Genomic DNA, 22,997 nt, shown 5'->3' on the forward strand with positions numbered 1-22,997 from the left:
TTTGTGCGTGTAACTTGCTCTCAGGAATCTCTATGATCAGTCAGAAAGTCACCTTGAACCACAAAATCAGTGTCATAAAATGAATTGGTAAATATTCAGAGCAAAGACAATATGTTCATTTTATTGATCATTTTCTTAAAAAATAAAAGTGCTGTATGTACATTACATTGAATGAAAAATATCTAGTGATTTGAGAGAAAATAATTGGAGTATCTGACCTAGTCTTGGTAGAAGAGGAGAGGGAGAAGTTTCTAAAAAGATGTCATTTGAGCTAAGACAGGAGGAATGAATGGATTATTAGCTGCATGAAGGGAGGGGCTGGAAGATGTTCATTTAATGTGGGACATATTTCTAGATCAAATATTCATCCCCACTCGTTTCTCTCTTGTTGTTGTTGTTGTTAGGTGCTGTGGAGTCAGTTCCCAGTCATAGTGACCCTATGTACAACAGAACAAAACACTACCCATTCTGGGCCATTCTCTTGTTCATTGTTATGCTTGAGACCATTGTTGCAGCCACTGTGTAAGTCCATCTCATTGAGGATTTTTCTCTTTTTTGCTGATCCTCAACTTTACCAAGCATGATGTTCTTCTCCAGGACTGGTCAATCCTGACAACACGTTCAAGATATGTGAAATGAAGTCTCGTCATCCTTGCTTCTAAGGAGCATTCTGGCTGTACCTCTTCCAAGAAAATTTAGTTCTTTTAGCAGTCCATGGTATAGTCAACAATCTTCACCAACGCCACAACTCAAAGGCATCAATTCTTTTTTGGTCATCCTTATTCATCGTCCAAGAAGTGGTTGAAAACACCATGGCTTGGGTCAAGTGGACCTTAGTCCCTAAAGTGATATCTTTGTTTTTTAACACTTTAAAGAGGTCTTTAAAAGCAGATTTGCCCGATGCAATGCGTCTCTTGATTTCTTGACTGATGCTTCCACTGGTATTCATTGTGGATCCAACTAAAATGAAATCCTTGACAACTTCAATCTTTTCTCCATTTATCATGATGTTGCTTACTGGCCCAGTTCTGAGCATTTTTGTTTTCTTTATGTTGAGCTGTAATCCATACTGAAGGCTATAGTCTTTGATCTTCATCAGTAAGTGCTTCAAGTCCTCATTTTCAACAAGCAAGGGTGTGTCACCTGCATAATGCAGTTTGTTAATAAGTCTTCCTCCAGTCCTGATGCCCTGTTTTCATATAGTCCAGCTTCTCAGATTATTTGTTCATCATGCAGATTGAATAAGTATGGTGAAATGATACAACCTTGACATACAACTTTCCTGACTTTAAACCACACAGTATCCCTTGTTCTGTTCAAATGACTGCCTCTTGATCTATGTATAGGTTCCTTATGATCACAAATAAGTGTTCTGGAATTCCCATTCTTCAGAATGTTATCCATAATGTGTTAGGATTCACACAGTTGAACGCCTTTGCACAGTCAATACAACACAGGTAAACATCTTTTCTGTATTCTCTGCTTTCAGCCAGGATCCATTTGACATCAGCAATGATATCCCTGTTTTCGTGTCCTCTTCTGAATCCATCTTTTTTCTGGGAGTTGCCTGTCAATGTACTGCTGCAGCTGCTTTTGAATGAACTTCAGCAAAATTTTACTTGCATGAGGTATAAATGATATTGTTCCATAATTTCCGCATTTGGTGGGATCATCTTTCTTTGGGATAGGCATGAATGTGGATCACTTCCAGTGGATTGGCCAGGTAGCTACCTTCCAAATTTCTTGACATAGATGAGTGAACACTTTCAGTGCTGCATCCATTTGTTGAAACATCTCAACTGGTATTCTGTCGACTCCCGGAGCCTTGTTTTTCACCAATACCTTCAGTGCAGCTTAGACCTCTCTTTCAGTACCATAGGCTCCTGATCATATGCTACCTCCTGAAGTGGTCAGAAGTCAAGCACTTCTTTTTGGAATAGTGACTCCACGTATTCCTTCCATCTTTTTTGATGCTTCCTGCATCTTCAATATAACCCATAGAATTCTTCAGTATTGCAACTTGAGGCTTGAATTTTTCTTCAGTTCTTTTATTTGAGATATGCCAAGCTTGTTCTTCCCTTTTGGTTTTCTATCTCTAGGTCTTTGGACATTTCATTATAATACTTCACATCTTCTTCTCGAGCTGCCCTTTGAAATCTTCTGTTCGTCTCTTTGACTTCATCATTTCTTCCATTTCCTTTAGCTACTTGAAGTTCAAAAGCAAGTTTTAAAGCCTCTTCTGACATCCATTTTGTCCTTTACTTTCTTTCTTGTCTTTTTAATGCCCTCTTGCTTTCTTCTCATATGATATCCTTGATGTCATTCCACAACTGGTCTTGTCTTCAGTCATTTGTGTTCAACTCACGAAATCTGTTCTTGAGATGCTCTCTAAATTCAGGTGGAACATACTCAAGTTTGTACTTTGGCTCTTGTGCACATGTTCTGATTTTCTTCAGCTTCAACTTGAAATTGCATATGAGCAATTGATGGTCCGTTCCACAGTTGGCCTCTGGCCTTGTTACGACTGATGATATGGAGCTTTTCCACCCTCTCTTTCCACAGATGTAGTCAATTTGATTTCTATGTATTCCATCTGGCAAGATCCACTTGAATAGTCACCATTCATGCTGTTGAAAAAAAGGTATTTGCAATGAAGAAGTCATTGGTCTTGCAAAATTCTGTCATGTGATCCCCAGCATCATTTCTATCTCTAAGACCATACTTTTCAACTACCAATCCTTTGTTTCCAACTTTCAAATTTCAATCATCAGTAATTACCAACACATTCAGATTGCATGTTTGATCAATTTCAGACTGCAGAAGTTGGTTAAAAAAATCTTGAATTTCTTCATCTTTGGCCTTAGTGTTTGGTGTGTAAATTTGAATAATAGTCATATTAACTGATCTCCCTTGCAGGCTTATGGATATTATCCTATTACTGACAGCATTGTACTTCAAGATAGACCTTGAAATGTTCTTTTTGACAATGACTGCAACACCGTTCCTCTTCAAGTTGTCATTCCTGGCATAGTAGACCATATGATTGTCTGATTCAAAATGACCAATACAAATAACTCGTGTCAATTCGACAGAGAAGAATATATGGCCCCCTCTTTAGAAAGTGACAATTGGGAACAGAAGGAAGATGGTTTGATAAAAAGCCTGGAATACGGAGAAGTCCTAATCATCCTGCAATTTCACATAATTCTTTGGCCTGGCCTTTGTTAAAGCTATCAACTCTCACACTCACCATGGAGCTGATAAAATGAATCAAATTTTGTTAAAATATTGGTGGGATAAAGTTTTAAAGGCCTCACGAACCGTTGTTGTCCAGTGTTCAATTTGGCAGTCTCATAATCTAGGAAAATCAATTGGAATTTCAACAGCCCATAAAGCCCCACTAGATGGTCCATTTGAATATCTACAACTTGTTTTGATTCATTTATCCCTTTTAAAGTGCTTTCATAATGTCCAAGTGGTTGTTTGTCTTCTAGTTGTTTTGAAGCTATTCCATGCTGAAAAGCAATGGTGTAACAGCAGCAAGGAAATTACTAGAACATGATTTTCAACCAGGAGTTTACCATACATAATGTCAAGTGATTGAGGAACTCATTTTACTGGACAAGTGATTAAACTATCGGTTAAAGGATTAGAAATTTATTGGCATTATCATTGCCCTTATCACACCAAATCCTCTAGCAAGGTCAAGGAAATTAATGTAATGGTAAAACTTACATTATATAAATTAACTGATGACACCAGCCTTTTATGGCCAAAAGTTTTTCCATTGGCTTCAGTAGCCATATACTTCACACACTTTGGAAACATAAATTAACCCCTTATGAGATTATTACTGAAAGGCCAAGGCCTATCACTTGTCATGGTCCTGGGATGCTACTATTGGGAATCAGGACATGGTACAATACTGTAAATCTCTTATGACTCAGGAGGATCAAGTTACCTTTGTTGACTCTTGTAAATATTAGTAACTAAACCATAATGTAGAACCCGGTAACTGGGAGTACTGAAAATCACATCAGTGCAAATCAGCTCTTGAACTTTGGTGGAAGGAATCTTATCAAGTTCTTACAACCCACACTGCTGCCAAGCTTGAGGATATTGAATCTGAATACATATTTCTCAACTAAAACAAGTTCCAAAACCTCAGTGAATGCTGAAAATACTGATAATCATTGTCTTAACTAAAAAGAGGCAAAACATTACAACATAACATTTTTGTTTTATGTTTTTGTGTTTCAGTCTATCAAGAGTATAACTCTTATCATGCTAGCCAAGCAAGTTGCTGTTACAGCCAAACAAACTAATTGCTGGGCCTGTGCTCATGTACCTGTAAACCCCCAGAAGGAAATCCCACTAACAGTAGTCTCTTTGAGTTTAGAACAAATATTTTATAGCTCCTAGGCTCCTTATGCAAACCCTGGTTGCATAGTGGTTAAGTGCTATGGCTGCTAACCAAAAGGTCAGGGTTCGAATCCAAGGCGCTCCTTGGAAGCTCTATGGGACAGTTCTGCTCTGTCCTATAGGGTTGCTATGAGTCAGAATCGACTCGATGGCAATGGGTTTTGTTTGGTTTGCTTTGCTTTGCTTTGCTTTGGGTTGGTTTATCCTCCTTATGACAACCAAACTCCATATTGGAATGACTCTGAGATAGTTAATCAGTATACAGACTGGACTTATAAAGCAGCCATACAAACCAAAATATATGTTTTTTTTTTTTTCCCAGAACTTTTCCAGCACCTCAAATCAATTTACAGGTATTAGTCAATGTTGTGGTTGTATTTACAATAATGACTATTATTTTTCTGATACTCCAACTTTCTGCTAAGGTTTATTTCCTTTCAAGGACCAATTGACCTATGAACAAAAGACACAAAAATTGATTTATTCCTCTCTCCACACGGGGGGATCATACTACTTAAATAGAACTATTGTCACACTGCTGCCAGATTATAATTCTCCTGATTTTGATAGTTATTCCATTCCTTTTGTAATATACTCATCTCTGGCTCCTCCTGGTTCACAAGGTACCTACCTATATGTAGCATTGAAAGGACACTATTTTGTGTATGGCTGAGAAACATACAAAGTCCTGACAACAAATTGGACCCGAAATTGTTAGTTGGTTTATGGAGTACCTCATAACTCATTTCATTCAAAACTAACATCAGGGATAACTAAGAATATGAGAGTGATTAAGACTGATAGTGACCATAAACAGGCCATCAAACAAATAATTGGACAACTACCAAATGAAGGTCCATTGACTAAAGGAGTGTTAATTGGCTGTTCTATACCAGGCATGATTCCCATTATTTCCTGGCTTGGTTTAGCCTGTGTGAGAAAAAAAAAAAAAATTAAGATCGTAAATGGTGTTTGACAAGTTGTCTCTGGAATTAGCTCTGTTAATAACCTGTTGTTAGGTGCCATCAAGCTACCTGGTCCTGCGACATCCTCACAATATTTGTTATGCTTGAGACCATTGTTGCAGCCACTCTGTCAACCCATCTCAATGAATGTCCTCCTCTTTTTCGAATACCCTCTACTTTATGCAGCATGATGTCATTCTCCAGGGACTGGTCCCTCCCGATAACGTGTCCAAAGTATATGACACAAAGTCTCACATCCTTGCTCCTAAGGAACATTCTGGCTGCACTTATTCCAAGACAGATTTGTTCGTTCTTCTGGTAGTCCACGGCATATTCAATATTCCTCCCTAAAACCGTGATTCAAAGGTGTCAATTCTTGTTGTTGTTGTTGTTAGGTGCTGTTGAGTCAGTTCCGACTCATAGCAACCCTATGCACTGTCCAATTTTCATATACATATGTGGTGATTGAAAACATTATAGCTTGATCAGGTGCATTTTTGTCCTCAAGGTAAGATCTTCACTTTTTAATGCTTTAAAGAGGTCTTTTGCAGCAGATTTGTGCAAAGCAATGCATCATTTGATTTCTTGACTGCTCTCAATGGCACTAGTTTTTTGTTTTTTTTTTTACTTCCAAGGGTATTGATTGTGGATACAGTAAAATGAAATCCTTGACAACTTCAGTCTTTTCTCCGTTTATCATAATGTTGCTTATTGGTCCAGTCATGAGGATTTGTTTTCTTTATGTTGAGGTATAATCCATACTGAAGGCTGTACTCCTTGATCTTCATCAGTAAGTGCTTTAAGTCCTCTTCAGCTGTACATTGTCTGATATAGTGCGAGAAGATAAACCCCCCAGGTTGGGAGACACTCAAATTACTACTGGGAAAGAGCTTCCACCTCAAAATAGAGTCCACCTTAATGATGGGGATGAAGTCAAGCTTTCGGGACGTACATTTGCTGATGTGGCATGACTCAAAATTAGAAGAATGGTATTGTTTCATGATGTTGCTTATTGGTCCAGTTGTGAGGATTTTTGTTTTCTTTATGTTGAGATGTATTCCATACTAAAGGCTGTGGTCTTTGATCTTTAGCAGTCAGTGCTTCAAGTCCTCCTCACTTAAAGAAAGCAATATTCTATCACATGCATAATGCAGGTTGTTAATGAGTCTTCCTAGAATCCTGTTCTTCATGTAGTCCAGCTTCTCAGACTATTTGCTCAGGATACAGATGCAATAAGGGTGGTGAAAGGATACAACCCTGACACATACCATTCTTGCATTTAAACCATGCAGTTTCCTCTGTTCTGTTGAAACAACTGCTTCTTGTTCTGTGTACAGAATCCTCATGATCACAGTTAAATGTTCTGGAATTCCCATTCTTTGCAATGTTATCCATAGTTTGTTATGATCCACACTGTCAAATGCCTTTGCATAGTCAATAAAACATAGGTAAACATATTTCTGTTATTCTCTGCTTTCAGCCAGGATCCATCTGACATCAGCAATGACATTTGTTTTTCCACATCCTCTTCTGAATCCAGCTTGAATCTGGCAGTTCTCTGTCAATGTACTGCTGCAAATACTTTTGAATGATCTTCAGCAAAATTTTACTTTTGTTTGATATTAATGCCATTGTTTGATAATTTTCACGTTCTTAGTTATCTAGTGGTGCTATAACAGAAATACCACAAATGGATGGCTTTAACTGCAGAAATTCGAATTCAGGGTGCCAGTTCCAGGGGGGAAGACTTTCTCCTCAGTTCATTCTGGAGGAACGTCCTTGTCATCAATCTTCCCCTGGTCTAGGAATGTCTCAGCACTAGGACTCCAGTCCAAAGGAGTTGTGTGCTCCTGCCTCTCCTTGCTTGGTAGTAATGAGGTCCCCACATCACTCTGCTCACTTTTATATCTCAGAAGAGATTGACTTAGACAAAACCTAATCTTGTAGATTGAGTCCTGCCACATTAACATAACTACCTCTAATCCTGCCTCATTAACATCATAGAGGCAGAATTGACAACAGGTAGGAAAATCACATCAGATGACAACATGGTAGACAATCATACAATACTGGGAATCCTGGCCTAGCCAAGTTTACAAACTTTTTGGGGGGGACACAAGTCAATCCATGACAGGTCACCTTTCTTTAGCATGGGTACAAATATGCATCTCTTCCAGTTGGTTAGCCAGGTAGCTGTCTTCCATTTTCTTGACAAAGATGAGTGAGCACCTCTAGTGCACATCCATTTGTTGAAACATCTCAACTGGTATTCAGTCAATTCCTGGAGCCTTGTTTTTCTCCAATGCTTTCAGTGCAGCTTGGACTCTTCCTTCACTACTATTGGTTCTTGATCATGTGCTACCTCCTGAAATGGTTGAACGTTGACTAATTCTTTTTGGTACAATGATTCTGTATATTTCTTCCATCTTCTTTTGATGCTTCTGTGTTGTTTAATATTCTCCTGGTAGAATCCTTCATTATTGAATTTTCTCTTCAGTTTTTTCAGCGTGAGAAATGCCAAGCATGTTCTTCCCTTTTGGAGTTCTGTCTCCAGGTCTTTGGACATTTCATTATAATACTTTATTTTGTCTTCTCGAGCCACCCTTTGAAATCTTCTGTTCAGCTCTTTGACTTCCTCATTTCTTCTGTTAGCTTCAGCTACTCTACATTCAAGAGCAACATTCAGGGTCTCTTCTGACATTGATTTTGATCTTTGCTTTCTTTCCTGTCCTTTTAATGACCTCTTGATTTTTTCATGTATGATGTCCTTGATGTCATTCCACAACTCACCTGGTCTTCAGCCATTAGTGTTCAATGTGTCAAATCTGTTCTTGAGATGATCTCTAAATTCAGGTGTGATATATATACTCAAGGTCAGACTTGTCCTAATTTTCTTCAACTTCAGCTTCAACTTTCATACGAGCAGTTAATGGTCTGTTCCACAGTAGGCCCCTGGTCTTGTTCTGACTGATGATATTAGGCTTTTCCATCATCTTTTTCCACAGATGTAGTCAATATGATTCCTGTGTGTTCCATCTGGTGAGGTTCACATGCATAGTCGTCATATATGTTGTTGAAAAAAAGGTATTTCCATCGAAGAAACCCATGCTCTTGCAAAATTCTATCATATGATCTAGGCATAGTTTCTATCACCAAGGCCATAATTTCCAACCATCAATCCTTCAACTTTTTTTTTTTGGTTTTATTTTTAATGACTATATTTATTTTTACTTTACAAAATAGATAATATCTAAAGGAAAGTGACAACATATTATTTTAGAAGAAATTATTCCATTTGGGCTTAATTCAGAATTGCTTATTTTTATGGCTTAATTTGTGGGGTTTTGGAAAAAAATAAGAATCTGCTCTTTAAAAATAAATCAAAATTATTACACAAGGCTCAAAATTACCCACTTGCTACAATAAAAACTATCCTGTGTGGAAAAATCATAATGGACTTCAGCATATAATTTTCAAACAATGCTCTAGTTAACATAGGCTTAAAGAAAATACAGTGACACCCATTTTATACCATACTATCCTAGAATTTTCTCAGTTATGTCTTATGTATTTTATCAGATATACCCACTTCAAAATGCAAAAAATGTTTTTAAGTAGGTAGCTATGATATCTCTACAATATTTATAGTATTAATACGGTTCATTTCCAATGACAATGCAGAACAAAAATTAGGCATATTTACCTTAGACATATCATCTAGCCTGATACAATTTTGAGACAATTATATTATTTGAATAAATGTGTATATCAAAAACCAAAACTCTGAACTAAATCTTTTTAACTCCTTTCCACTTAAAGTATAATGATGGGATTACTAAAAGATTAAAATATCTTACATTCTTATGCTAGTCTAATCAGTTTTTTTAAATACTTTTTATTGTGCTTTAAGTGAAAGTTTACAAATCAAGTCAGTCTCTCACACAAAAACCCATATACACCTTGCTACACAATCCCAATTACTTTCCCCCTAATGAGACAGCCGCTCTCTCCCTCCACTCTCTCTTTTCGTGTCCATTTCATCAGCTTCTAACCCCCTCCACCCTCTCATCTGCCCTCCAGACAGGAGATGCCAACATAGTCTCAAATGTCCACCTGATCCAAGAAGCTCACTCCTCACCAGCAACCCTCTCCAACCCATTGTCCAGTCCAATCCATGTCTGAAGATTTGGCTTCGGGAATGGTTCCTGTCCTGGGCCAGAAGGTCTGGGGGCCATGACCACTGGGGTCCTTCTAGTCTCAGTCAGACCATTAAGTCTGGTCTTATGAGAAAATGGGGTCTGCATCCCACTGCTCTCCTGCTCCCTTAGGGGTTCTCTGTTGTGTTCCCTGTCAGGGCAGTCATCGGTTGTAGCTGGGCACGATCTAGTTCTTCTGGTCTCAGGATGATGTAGTTTCTGGATCATGTGGCCCTTTCTGTATCTTGGGCTCATAATCGCCTTTTGTCCTTGGTGTTCTTCATTTTCCTTTGATCCAGGTGGGTTGAGACCAATTGATGCATCTTAGATGGCTGCTTGCTAGCGTTTAAAACCCCAGATGCCACTCTTCAAAGTGAGATGCTGAATGTCTTCTTAATAGATTTTATTATGCCAATTAACTTAGATGTCCCCTGAAACCATGGTCTCCAGACCCCTGCCCCTGCCTGATACGCTGGCCTTCGAAGCATTCAGTTTATTCAGGAAACTTCTTTGCTTTTGGTTTAGTCCAATTGTGCTGACCTCCCCTGTATTGTGTGCTGTCTTTCCCTTCACCTAGAGTAGTTCTTATCTACCATCTAATTAGTGAATATCCCTCTCCCACCCCTCCTCTCCCCGCTCTGGTAACCACAAAAGAATGTTTTCTTCTCAGTTTAAACTATTTCTCAAGTTCTTATAATATAATACAATATTTGTCCTTTTGCAACTAATTTCACTCAGCATAATGCCTTCCAGGTTCCTCCATGTTATAAAATGTTTCGCAGATTCCTCACTGTTCTTTATCGATGCGTAGTATTCCATTGTGTGAATATACCATAATTTATGTATCCATTCATCTGTTGATGGGCACCTTGGTTGCATCCATCTTTTTGCTATTGTAAATAGTGCTGCAGTAAACATGGGTGTACATATATCCGTTCACGTAAAGGCTCTTATTTCTCTAGGATATATTCCAAGGAGTGGGATTGCTGGATCATATGGTAGTTCTATTTCTAGCTTTTTAAGGAAGTGCCAAATTGATTTCCAAAGTGTTGGACCATTTGACATTCCCACCAGCAGTGCATAAGAGTTCCAATCTCTCCACAGCCTCTCCAACATTTATTATTTTGTGTTTTTTGGATGAATGCCAGCCTTGTTGGAGTGAGATGAAATCTCATTGTAGTTTTGATCTGCATTTCTCTTATGGCTAATGATCGTGAACATTTTCTCATATATCTGTTAACTACCTGAATGTCTTCTTTGGTGAAGTGTCTATTCATATCTTTTGCCCATTTTTTAATTGGGTTATTTGTCTTCTTGCCATTGAGTTTTTGCAGTATCATGTAGATTTTAGAGATCAGGCGCTGATCAGAAATGTCATAGCTAAAAACTTTTTCCCAGTCTGTAGGTAGTTTTTTACTCTTTTGGTGAAGCCTTTGGATGAGCATAGGTGTTTGATTTTTAGGAGCTCCCAGTTATCTAGTTTTTCTTCTACATTCTTTATAATGGTTTGTATGCCGTTTATGGCATGTGTTAGGGCTCCTAACATTGTCCTTATTTTTTCTTCCATGTCAATCCTTCAACATTGTTTCCAACTTTCAAGTTTAAATTTCCAATGCATCTTGATTATATGCTTGATCAATTTCAGACTGCAGAAGTTGGCAAAAATCTTCCATCAGACTGGAAGAACAACAACCAGAAGCAGCTAAGGAATCAACAGAAATAACATATGTTTCACAAAAAGGTACCCCATTAAAGCATTACCCATGAGACCCAAGGAACCCTAGATTGGTGTCTGTCCAACATATAGTGATGAAAGATTCTAACTGAATCATGATCAGAAAGGGGGATATTGTGTATATTGTGGAATCAAATTTTTATTTAAAATACATTTTCTCTTGTGTTTCAAGGGAACTTTTCTTATTCACAAATTCAAAAACTCCTGACCAAAAGTTAATTGACCAGCAGGCTTTTCTTCTATCACCCAAAGTCGTTAATTGAATTTTCTTTCCTGTTCCAAGAGCAGATGATAACAAAACCATTAACCTTTAATTTAATGAAAAAGACTCTGTCTTCTTTAATTTAAATTTCTAGAAGTCTCAGGACTGCAAGTCAGGGTGGAGGGTCAAATCTTCCAGGAAGTTACCTTTTTAATGTTAACTCAGTAGCGATCAAGTACTACATCACCATGATTGCTTCCATCCTGTATTTGTAAAGTGGGCATCAAGAGTAAACCAAGGCTACCTTAGTAAAAGTGGTTGAAGGGAAAATAATAGACATCCTGAAAGACCTTCAGGTCTTTCAGGATGTCTGTTATTTTCACTGGTCACCTTGAATTGGAATCTTGCACAAATAATTTTGAATCAATATTCTAACAAACGTATGCATCCATGTAACCAGCAGCCCACGAAAGAGAGAACATTTGCATCTCCTCAGAAAGTTCCTTCATGCCAGTTTGCACTCATATATTCACTTTTCAACCTTGGTCCAGGCAGCCACTGATCTGATTTCTAGCACCACAATGTGAATTTTTACTGTTCTAGAAAGTTTCATACCCATTTGCTGTCAATACATTCCCTCCTTTGCCTTGGCCCCAGCAAACATTGACCTGACTTCTATCATCCTAATATTAGTTTCCACTCTTCTAGGACTTAGTAAAAGTAAATGCTAATTGTACGAAGTGCCTGGCATCTTTTTCCCAGCATTTATTTTTGAAGATTGTCCAAGTTGGTGCATGTATCAGCAGTTTGTTTATTTTTATTGGTTAGTATTACTTTATCGCATAAGTATTCCTTAAGCTGTTTATCCATTTATCTGTCAATGGACATTTCAGTTATTTACATTTTTGTCTCTTATGAATACACCTGCTAAAAACATATGTGACTGAGTCTTACTATGAATATATGTTTTCATTTCCCTTACATGAATTCCAAGAAGTAGAATTTCTGAATGTTATGGAAGATATTTGCTTTAATTTCATAAGAATTGCCAAATGTGTTTTTACCAAAGAAACTGGACCATTCCACATGCAATATATGAGAATTTGGATTACTCATTGCATTAGTTATATATTTCTGCATAACAAACTCCCCCCCCCCCGCCAAAAAAAACTCTGGCTTAAAGCAACATACATTTATTATCTACTTTTAAGAGGTAGATCTTCCCCAGACATATTTCAAGTGCCTTCCAGCCTGAGGAGTTCATCTTCTGGCACTACATTAAACAGTGTTCTACTGCTATTCACAATGTTTGCACTGGCCAGATTTTTCAGAAGTAGACCACCAGGTCCTTCTTCCTAGCCTTAGTCCAGAAGTTCCACTGAACTCTGTCCACCATGAGTGATCCCTGCTGATACTCGAAGTGCTGATGGCATAGCATACAGCATCACAGAAACACATACACAAAAAAACCCCAGTGCCGTCGAGTCAATTCCAACTCATAGTGACCCTATAGGACAGAGTAGAACTGCCCCACAGTTTCCAAGAAGCACCTGGTGGATTCGAACTGCCGACCCTTTGGTTAGCAGCCGTAGCACTTAACCACTGTGCCACCAGAGTTTCCAAAGCCATCACTATACAACAAACTGACAAATGACTGAAAGTATAAGTAGATATTTTCTCCCCTTAATGGTGTCTTTTGAAGATTATTTATTAGTGTTTTTATTTCATATTTACTGCCTTATTTTTGGAAACCCTGCTGGCATAGTGGTTAAGAGCTATGGCTGCTAACGAAAAGGTTGGCACTTTGAATCCACCAATTGCTCCTTGGAAACCCTATGGGGCAGTTCTACTCTGTTTTATAGTAGTCTGTATTGACTCTATGGCAACAGTTTCATTTTTAAGAAACCTTGGCTACTTCAAAGTCGCAAAGTGTTTATTTATGTTTTCTCTAAAAGTATTAAGGTCTTAGCCTTTACATTTAGGTCTTCAATCTTTTTAAAAATCATTTTTGTATTTGGTATGAAATAGCATCATGCACTTATTTTTTTAAAAAATGTGAATAACCAGTTGTTTTAGTACCATTGGTTTATGGCACTATTCTCTCCCCATGGAATTATCCTGGCATATTTTTAAAATATGAATTAATTAAATATGTGTGGATTTACATTCTAGGCTCTCTTTATTGTCAGAATGACCTATTTGTATGTCCTAAAACCAATACTACAGTGTCTCTATTACTGTAATTTCAAAATAATTCTTTTCATTTTAATTGTGATTTAGGTGAAAGTTTGCAGAGCAAATATGTTTCTCATTTGAAAATTTATACACAAATTGTTTCATAGCATTGGCTGCAATCTCACATTTTGTCAGCGCTCTACTCTTTCCCTTTCTACCTTGGGTTCAGTGGTTCCATTCTTCCAGTTTTCCTGTCCCTTCCTTCCCACCATCTTGCCTTTGCTTTTGGGCAGGTGTTGCCCATTTGACCTTTTATTCTTGACTGATGAAGAAGCACATGCCTCACGTGTGTTATTGTTTGTTTTATAAAAATCAAAACCTGTTGCCAGAGTCAATTCCAACTCATAGCGACCCTATAGGACAAAGTAGAACTGCCCCATTGGGCTTCCAAGGAGTGGCTGGTGCATTTGAAATGCCGATCTTTTGATAAGCAGCTGAGCTCTTAACCACTGTGCCATCAGAGCTTCATTTGTTTTATAAACCCCATTGCCATCAAGTCAATTCCAATGCATAGGGACCCTATAGGTCAGAATAGAACTGCCCCACCAGGTTTCCAAAGAGCACATGGTAGATTTGAACTGCCGATCTTTTGGTTAGCAGCTGTAGTTCTTAGCCACTACTACACCAGAGTTTTTTGTTTTATAGGCCCGCCTAATCTTTGGCTGAAAGATGAACTTTGCCAGTGGCTTCAATTCTGAGTTAGAAGAGTGTCCAGGGGCCATAGCCTCAGAGGTTCCTCCCGTTTCTGTCAGACCATTAAGTCTGACCTTTTTTGTGAATTTGATCAATTGTTCTACATTTTTCTCCTGCTCTGTCTGGGGCCGTCTGTTGTAATTCCAGAGTGTTTGAGAGTGGTAGCCAGGCACCATCTACTTCTTCTGGTGTTGGGGTGACACAGGCTTTGGTTCATGCGGTTCATTAGTCTTCCAGACTAATTTCTCCCTTGACCCTTTAGTTTTCTTCCCTCTTCTTTGTTACAGACTAGAAAAGACCAATACTTCTATCTTAGATGACCATTCACAAGCTTTTAAGATCCCAGACACTACTTTGCAAAGTAGGATGTAGAACATTGTCTTTCAGAGCTATGCTTTTCCAGTTGAGGTACTTGTCCCCAGAGTCTATGGTCCTTTCTCTTTGAGCCTGGGAATTTCATCCCATGATGTATTCAGTTATGTCTAATAGGTTTCCCTGACTGTGCCATTTGTGTGCTCAATTATCTATATTAACATATGAGAAGCACCTATAGTCATTCATTTAGGGATTTCCACCACTGAACCTACATTGGCTAGTGTGTGGCTTCCTTTACCCCCTCTCTAACCACTTGGCATATCTACCTACCTAACAAATACATTTCTCTTGGAAGACGTACAGCCAGAATGTTCTTAGAAGCAAGGAGGGCAAGTGTTCTTCTCATGAAAGACATCATGCTTGGTAAAATAGACAGTCAGTGAAAAAAAGAAAGCAGCTCAATGAGATGGATTGACACAGTGGCTGTAACAATGGGCTCAAGCATAACAAAGGTTGTGAGTATGGTGCAAGACCAGGCACTGTTTGGTTCTGTTGTACATAGGGTTCCTATGAGTTGAAACTGACTCTATGGAACATAACAACAACAACAACAATCTATGTATACATTTGTTGATTATCATTGGTTGATTCTTTTGTTGCAGAATTGTCTAAGCTATAGTAGTCATTGTTGTTGTCCTTTATTAGAAATGTTATCCATAATTTATTATGGTCCACACAGTTGAATGCCTTTGCATAGTCAATAAAACACAGGAAAACATCACTTTGGGTAGTACTGACATTTTTGCAGTGTTACGTCTTCTTATCCAAGAGCTTGGTATGTTTTTCTATTTATGAAGGTCTCTTTTGTTTTTTGCCTTAGCGTTTTGTAGTTTTCTTTGTATAAGGTTTTAAGTCCCTGGTTAGATTTATTCCTAAGAATTTTATCTTTTGCGGGGGGGAGCTGTTGTAAATGGATTTGTTTTCCTGATTTCCTTTTGACGTTTCTCTTTTTTGATGGAGAGGAATACAACAACTTTTTGTGTGTTAATCACGTATCTTGCCGCTTTGCTGAAGGTTTCTATTAATTCCAATAGCTTTCTTGTGAAATACTTAGAATTTTCTATGCATAGGATCATATCGTCTGCTAATAGGGACAGTTGTCTTTCTTACCACTGTGGATGCCCGTTATTTCCTTTTCTTGTCTTATTGCTCTCGCTAGGACTTCCAATACAATGTTGAATAACAGTAGAGATAAAGGGCATCATTATCTGGTTCCCGTTCTCAGGGGAATGTTTTCAGATTCTCTCTGTTGAGCATAATATTGGCTGTTGGTTTTGTATAATTCCCTTTATTATGTTGGCAAATTTCCCCTTATTCCTATTTTGTTAGAGATTTTATCAGGAATGGGTCATGATGTTTACCAAATGCATTTTCTGTATCAGTTGATACAATCCCATAATTCATGGAATTCTTTTCCTTTGTTTCATTTATACAGTGGATTACATTCATTGCTTTTCTAATCTTGAACCAACCTTGAATGAATGATATGAATCCCACTTAGTCATGATGTATTATTTTATTGATACGCTGTTGTATTCTGCTGGCTCAGATTTTGTTGATCATTTTTACATCTATATTAATGAGGGATAATACCTTCTTTCACCAACATAAACGGCAACTATACACATGGACCTCACCAGATGGAACACACAGAGATCAAATTGACTACATCTGTGGAAACAAACAATGGAAAAGCTCGATGTCATCAGTCAGGACAAGACCAGGGGCCGACCGTGGAACAGACCATCAGTTGCTCATATGCAAGTTCAAGCTGAAACTGAAGAAAAGCAGAGCAAGTCCACGAGAGCCAAAATATGACCTTGAGTATACCCCACCTGAATTTAGGGACCATCTCAAGAACAGATTTGATGCATTGAACACTAGTGACCAAAGACCAGACAAGTTGTGGAATGACATCAAGGACATCATCCATGAAGAAAGCAAGAGGTTACTGAAAAGACAGGAAAGAAAGAAAAGACCAAGATGGACGTCAGAGGAGACTCTGAAACTCGCTCTTGAGCATCGAGCAGCTAAAGCAAAAGGAAGAATTGTTGAAGTAAAAGAACTGAACAGATGATTTCAAAGGGTCTCTCGAAAAGACAAAGTAAAGTATTATAATGACATGTGCAAAGACCTGGAGATTGAAAACCAAAAGGGAAGAACATGCTCAGCATTCCTCGAGGTGAAAGAACTGAAGAAAAAATTCAAGCCTTGAGTTGCAATGGTGAAGGATTCCATGGGGAAAATATTAAAAGATGCAGGAAGCATCAAAAGAAGATGGAAGGAATACACAGAGTCATTATACCAAAAAGAATTAGTCGATATTCAACCATTTCAAAGGTGGCATATGATCAGGAACCGATGGTACTGAAGGAAGAAGTCCAAGCTGCTCTGAAGGCATTGGCGAAAAACAAGGACCCAGGAATTGATGGAATATCAATTGAGATGTTTCAACAAACAGATGCAGTGCTGGAGGTGCTCACTTGTTTATGCCAAGAAATACGGAAGACAGTGTCCTGGCCAACTGACTGGAAGAGATCCATATTTATGCCTATTCCCAAGAAAGGTGATCCAACCAAATGTGGAAATTATAGAACAATATCATTAATATCCCAGGCAAGCAAAATTTTGCTGAAGATCATTCAAAAACGGCTACAGCAGAATATCAAGAGGGAACTGCCAGAAATTCAGGTCAGTTTCAGAAGAGGATGTGGAACCAGGGATATCATTGCTGATGTCAGTTGGATCCTGGCTGAAAGCAGAGAATACCAGAAGGATTTTTACCTGTGTTTTACTGACTATGCAAATGCATTCGACTGTGTGGATCATAACAAACTATGGATAACACTATGGAGAATGGGAATTCCAGAACACTTAATTGTGCTCATGAGGAACCTTTACATAGATCAAGAGGCAGTTGTTTGGACAGAACAAGGGGGTACTGATTGGTTTAAAGTCAGGAAAGGTGTGGGTCAGGGTTGTATTCTTTCACCATACCTATTTGATCTGTATGCTGAACAAATAATCCAAAAAGCTGGACTATATGAAGAAGAGCGGGGCATCAAGATTGGAGTAAGACTCATTGACATCCTGTGTTATACAGATGACACAACCTTGCTTCCTGAAAGTGAAGAGGACTTGAAGCACTTAATGAAGATCAAAGACCACAGCCTTCAGTATGAATTACACCTCAACATAAAAAAAAAAAAAAAAAATCCTCACAACTGGACCAATGAGCAACATCATGACAAATGGAGAAAAGATTGAGGTTGTCAAGTATTTCATTTTACTTGGATCCACAATCAACAGCCGTGGAAGCAGCAGTCAAGAAATCAAAAGATGCATTGCACTGGGCAAATCTGCTGCAAAAGACCTCTTCAAAATGTTGAAGAGCAAAGATGTCACCCTAAAGACTAAGGTGTACCTGACCCAAGCCATGGTATTTTCAATCGCATTGTATGCATGTGAAAGCTGGACAATGAATAAGGAAGACCGAAGAATTGATGTCTTTGAATTGTGGTGTTGGCGAAGAATGTTGAGTATACCATGGACTGCCAGAAGAACAAATAAATCTGTCCTGGAAGAAGTACAACCAGAATGCTCCTAGAGGCAAGGATGGTGAGACTGTGTCTTACATACCTTGGACATGTTGTCAGGAGGAGTCAGTCCCTGGAGAAGGACATCATGCTTGGCACAGTACGGGGTGAGCAGAAGACCCTCAATGAGGTGGATTGACACATTGGCTGTAATAACGGGCTCAAGCATAGCAACGATTGTGAGGATGGTGCAGGACCGGGCAGCATTTCGTTCTGTTGTGCATAGGGTCGCTCTGAGTCAGAACCAATTCGACAACAACTAACTACTACTACACTATTAATGAGGGATTTTGGACTGTAGTTTTCTTTTTTAGTGGTGTCCTTGCCTTTTTTTTTTTTTTTTTGGCCTAGTTTGGCATTAGGGTTATGCTGCCTTCATAGAATGAATTCAAGAGTATTCCTTCATTCTCTGTGTTCTGGAATAGTTTGAGTAGGATTGGTGTCAGCTCTTCTCTGAATGTTTGGTAAAATTCTCCTGTGAAGTTATCTGGACCAAGGCTTTTTTTTTTTTATTTGCCTTGGGAGGTTTTTTTTCATTTTTTTTTTTTACCCCTTCAATTTTTTGTTTTGTTATAAGTCTTTTCAAATTTTCTTCTTCAGCTTCTGTTAGTTTAGGTAGGTGGTGTGTTTCTAGAAATTTCTTCATTTCCTCTACATTTTCAAATTTGTGGGTGTGCAATTTTTCATAGTATTCTGTTATGATCCTTTTTATCTCAGTATGTTCTGTTGTAATGTCACCCATCTCATCTATTTGTGTTACTTGCATATCCTCCTGTTTTTCTTTTGTCAATTTGGCCAGTGGTTTGTCAATTTTATAAATCGTTTCAAAAAAACCAGCTTTTAGTTTTGTTGATTCTTTCTACTGTTTTGCTCTTCTGTTTCATTTATTTCTGCTCTAATTTTTATTATTGCCTTTCTTCTGGCAGCTTCTGACTTCTTTTGCTGCTCTCTTTCCAATTGTTCAAGCTGTAGGGTTAAAGTCTTGGTTTTTGTCCTTTTTTCTTTTTTGATGTATGCATTTATTCCTATAAACTGATCTCTGAGCACTGCTTTTGCTGTGTCCCACAGGTTTTGTTATGTTGTGTTTTCATTCTCATTTTATTCTAGGAATTTTTTAAATTTTCTTTTTGATTTCTTCTATTACCCAGTAATTTTTAAATAGAGTGTTATTTAGATGGAAACCCTGGTGTCGTAGTGGTTAAGCGCTACGGCTGCTAACCAAAGGGTCGGCAGATCGTTATTTAGATTCCATTTATTTGATTTTTTCCTTGTTCTTTGTGTATTTATTTCTATTTTTGTAGTGTTGTTATCAGAGAAGATGCCTGTCAGAATTTGGTTTGGCATTTTATTGAGTATGATAGGGTATTCTAGGGGAGAACTGACATCCTAACAATATTACATCTTACAAGTCATGGACATGGTAAATATTTGTTTATATTTCAATCTTCATAAAATTCTGTCATAAATATTTCATAGTTTTTAGTGTAAAGCATTTGTGTGCATTTTAAATGTTTATTATTCGTATATATTTTGATGTTATGGGAAAAGCTGTTTTAAATTTAAATTTTCCAGTTTCTTACCAGTATATACAAATATATTTTTGTATAGTAACCTTGTGTCCTGCAAGCTTGCTAAATTTATGTATTGTCTCAAAGTTATTTTTTATACAGCACTTTAGACTTTCTATATATATAAAATGATGTTTTCTGCAAATAGTTTTATTTCTTCCTTTCAATTCTTTATACCTTTATTTCATTGTACCTTCAATACAAGGTTAAAAGGAAGTTATGAGAGCAGACATTTATTTCTTTGCTTGTTTCTTTTCTCAGGGAGAAAATATTCAGTCTATCACCATTAAATATAAAGTAGATGCTATTAATGAGGTTGAAAATTTTCCTTTCTATTCCTAATTGGCTGAGCATTGACTTTTAGATGTTGGATTTTCTCAAATGCTTTTTCTGTACATATTGAGGTGATCCTATGACTTTCTTTTTTGGGCCATTGATATGATGGGTTCCTTGATTTTGATATGCTGAGTCAACTTAACCTTTATATATTTCTGCCTTCAATTGTAAAAATTTTGTTGAGGTTTGTTGCATCTATGTTCATTAGGGATATTGAACAACAATTTTGTTTTTTCAAAGTTTTCTTTTGGCTGTGTTTGTGTGTATGTGTGTGTGGCAAGGTTTTGCTGGTCTTATAAAGTGAGAAAAGAAGAGTTTTTTCCTCTTATATAGTTACTAAAAGAGTTTGCATAAGATTAACATTGTTTTTGCCTTACTTGTTTGAGAGATTTCATCAGTAAAACCATCTGGTCCTGGAGTTTTCTTAAAGGAACACTTTGGGTTTACAAATGCAATTTAAAAAATAAGTCCAGAGATATTCAGAGTTCCTATTTCTTCTGTAGTTAGTTTTACTAGGTTTTGTTATTAAAGAAATGTGTCTACTTCATATAAGGTGTGAAATTTTTTTGCATAATACTGTTTATAGTAATTTCTAACTGTTATTTTAATGTCTGAGCATTTGTAATGATCTAATTGATACTACTAAGTTGTGATTTTCCCATTTTTTAACTTATTTCTTCTTTCTAGGCATTAGTTCATTTATTAGTATATTCAAGGAATCTGATTAAGGCTTTTTACTATTATTTTTTCTTCTATCATTGATTTCCTTGCTTATATTTACTATTTCCTTCCTTTTACCTACTTTGGGTTCATGTTATACTTTATTCCTAGCTTCTTAAGGTGAAGCTTAGATCATTGATTTAAATCTTTCTTCTTCTGTAACGTTAATAGTTAAAGCTATAAATTTTCTTCAAAGCACTTCTTTAACTGCCTCCTACAAAATTTCATGTTGTTTTTATTACTTTCCAAGTTTAAATAAGTGAAACTATTAATTGTCATATTAGGCACCAACGAGTAAGAGAGAAAGCTCTCAATGAGGGAACTAAAATGTCTCAGGTCACTTAGAAAATAATTACACCTATCAGAGTCTACCTTATGAAAATGGCTTCAATAAGGATACAGAAAGGAAAAGGTGATTCAACTCTAACAAATGAAACCTAGGGATTCTAATAAACAGTAAATCTAGAACAAATATTTAAGCTCCAAGTCTTTATTATCTCCAAGATTTTTATACCTAATCATAATTTTTCCATGAAAGATAAAATGAACTTGAAGATAGCATATTTTTAGAAATAACCATTACTCCTTCAAAGAAGTGGATACGGTCAAATTAATTCTGTTCCAAAGTTGGAAACTACTTTGAGGAAAGTAAAAACATAAAATGTCATAAATGTCTGGAAAGTCAGAGACATGTGCACACACAAAAAAAGCAGAATTTCTGAATGCCAGTCTTGTTCCTCAATACCTGTGGATTCTTGTCCAGCCCCAAGAGAAACACTTTTGTCAGTAGTTTAAAGTGACAATCCCAGCAAGATGTTTCAATGCATCTTTTATGTCCTTGTGCCTCAGGCTGTAGATAAAGGGATTCAGCATAGGTGTGACTATTGTGTACATCACTGAGGCTATCGCACTGGCCCTGAAATTTTGGGTTGTGGCAGAACTGTGGTAGACCCCAAGGCTAGTACCATAAAACAAAGAAATGACTGAAAGTTGAGACGCACCCACAGCTGGAAAATGCCTTATACTTTCCCCTTGCTGATGTAATTCTCAGAATGGAAAAGACAATCTGAGAATAAGAAAATATGGTGTCAGTGAGGGCAATAATGCCCATCACCACAGTTGCAAAATACATCTCTTTGATACTGAGGAGGGTGTCAGAACAGGCAAGTTGGATAACCAGATTGATTTCACAGAAGTGGGAAATTTCCATATTAGTACAGAAGGACAGTGGCAACACCAGCAAACCTCATAGCAGAGAGTCCAGAAAACTCAATATCCAGGACAACAGCAGCAGCAAGACACAGAGTCTGGGATTCACGATGACTGTATAGTGCAGTGGTTGCAGATGACTAGAAACTGGTTAGAGACCATTATAGAAAGGAGAAAAACATTCAAATCTGTAAAAAGGATGAAAAAAAACATTTGGGTGAGGCAGCCTTCATAGGTGATATTTTTGTTATGGGTGGGGATATTCAGCAGCAACTTTGGGATAGTGGTAGAGGCGAAACATATATCTACAAAGAAAAGCTGGCAAGGAAGAAGTACATGGGAGTGTGGAGATGGGAGCTAGTGATGGTGGCCAAGAGGATGAGAAGATTCCCAATAAATGTGATCAAGTACATGGACAGGAACAACCCAAGAAGAGATTGCAGTCCTTCCACTTCTGAGAGTCCAAGGAGAAAAAATTCTAAAACTTCTGTGTAGTTTCCTAGTTCCATGTAGGTGGTGTGACTGTCAAGAAAGTGTAAAGAAGAGCGATACTTTACAAAAAAGTAGACATCATCAAACAGCAGCACTACTACAGATTATAAATTTTAAATGAATAAATGTAAATACAAGTATTGTATTTGACACATACAATAAATAAAAGCCTGTATTTTGTCAATAGATTAGGTTCAGCTGAATATTCAGAGGATTAAAAATGCAGCCATTCTTTCTGCCTCTGTCCACCCTT

General features: G+C 37.5%; 1 pseudogene; it reads right to left on the reverse strand.

Annotated features, from left to right (window-relative positions):
* Nucleotides 1-21,826: 21,826 nt before the first annotated feature.
* On the reverse strand, nucleotides 21,827-22,761 carry LOC126071228 (olfactory receptor 7A10-like; annotated as a pseudogene).
* Nucleotides 22,762-22,997: the final 236 nt, after the last annotated feature.

Source organism: Elephas maximus, chromosome 3 (assembly GCF_024166365.1).
Source record: "Elephas maximus indicus isolate mEleMax1 chromosome 3, mEleMax1 primary haplotype, whole genome shotgun sequence".
Classification (NCBI taxonomy): Eukaryota; Metazoa; Chordata; class Mammalia; order Proboscidea; family Elephantidae; genus Elephas; species Elephas maximus.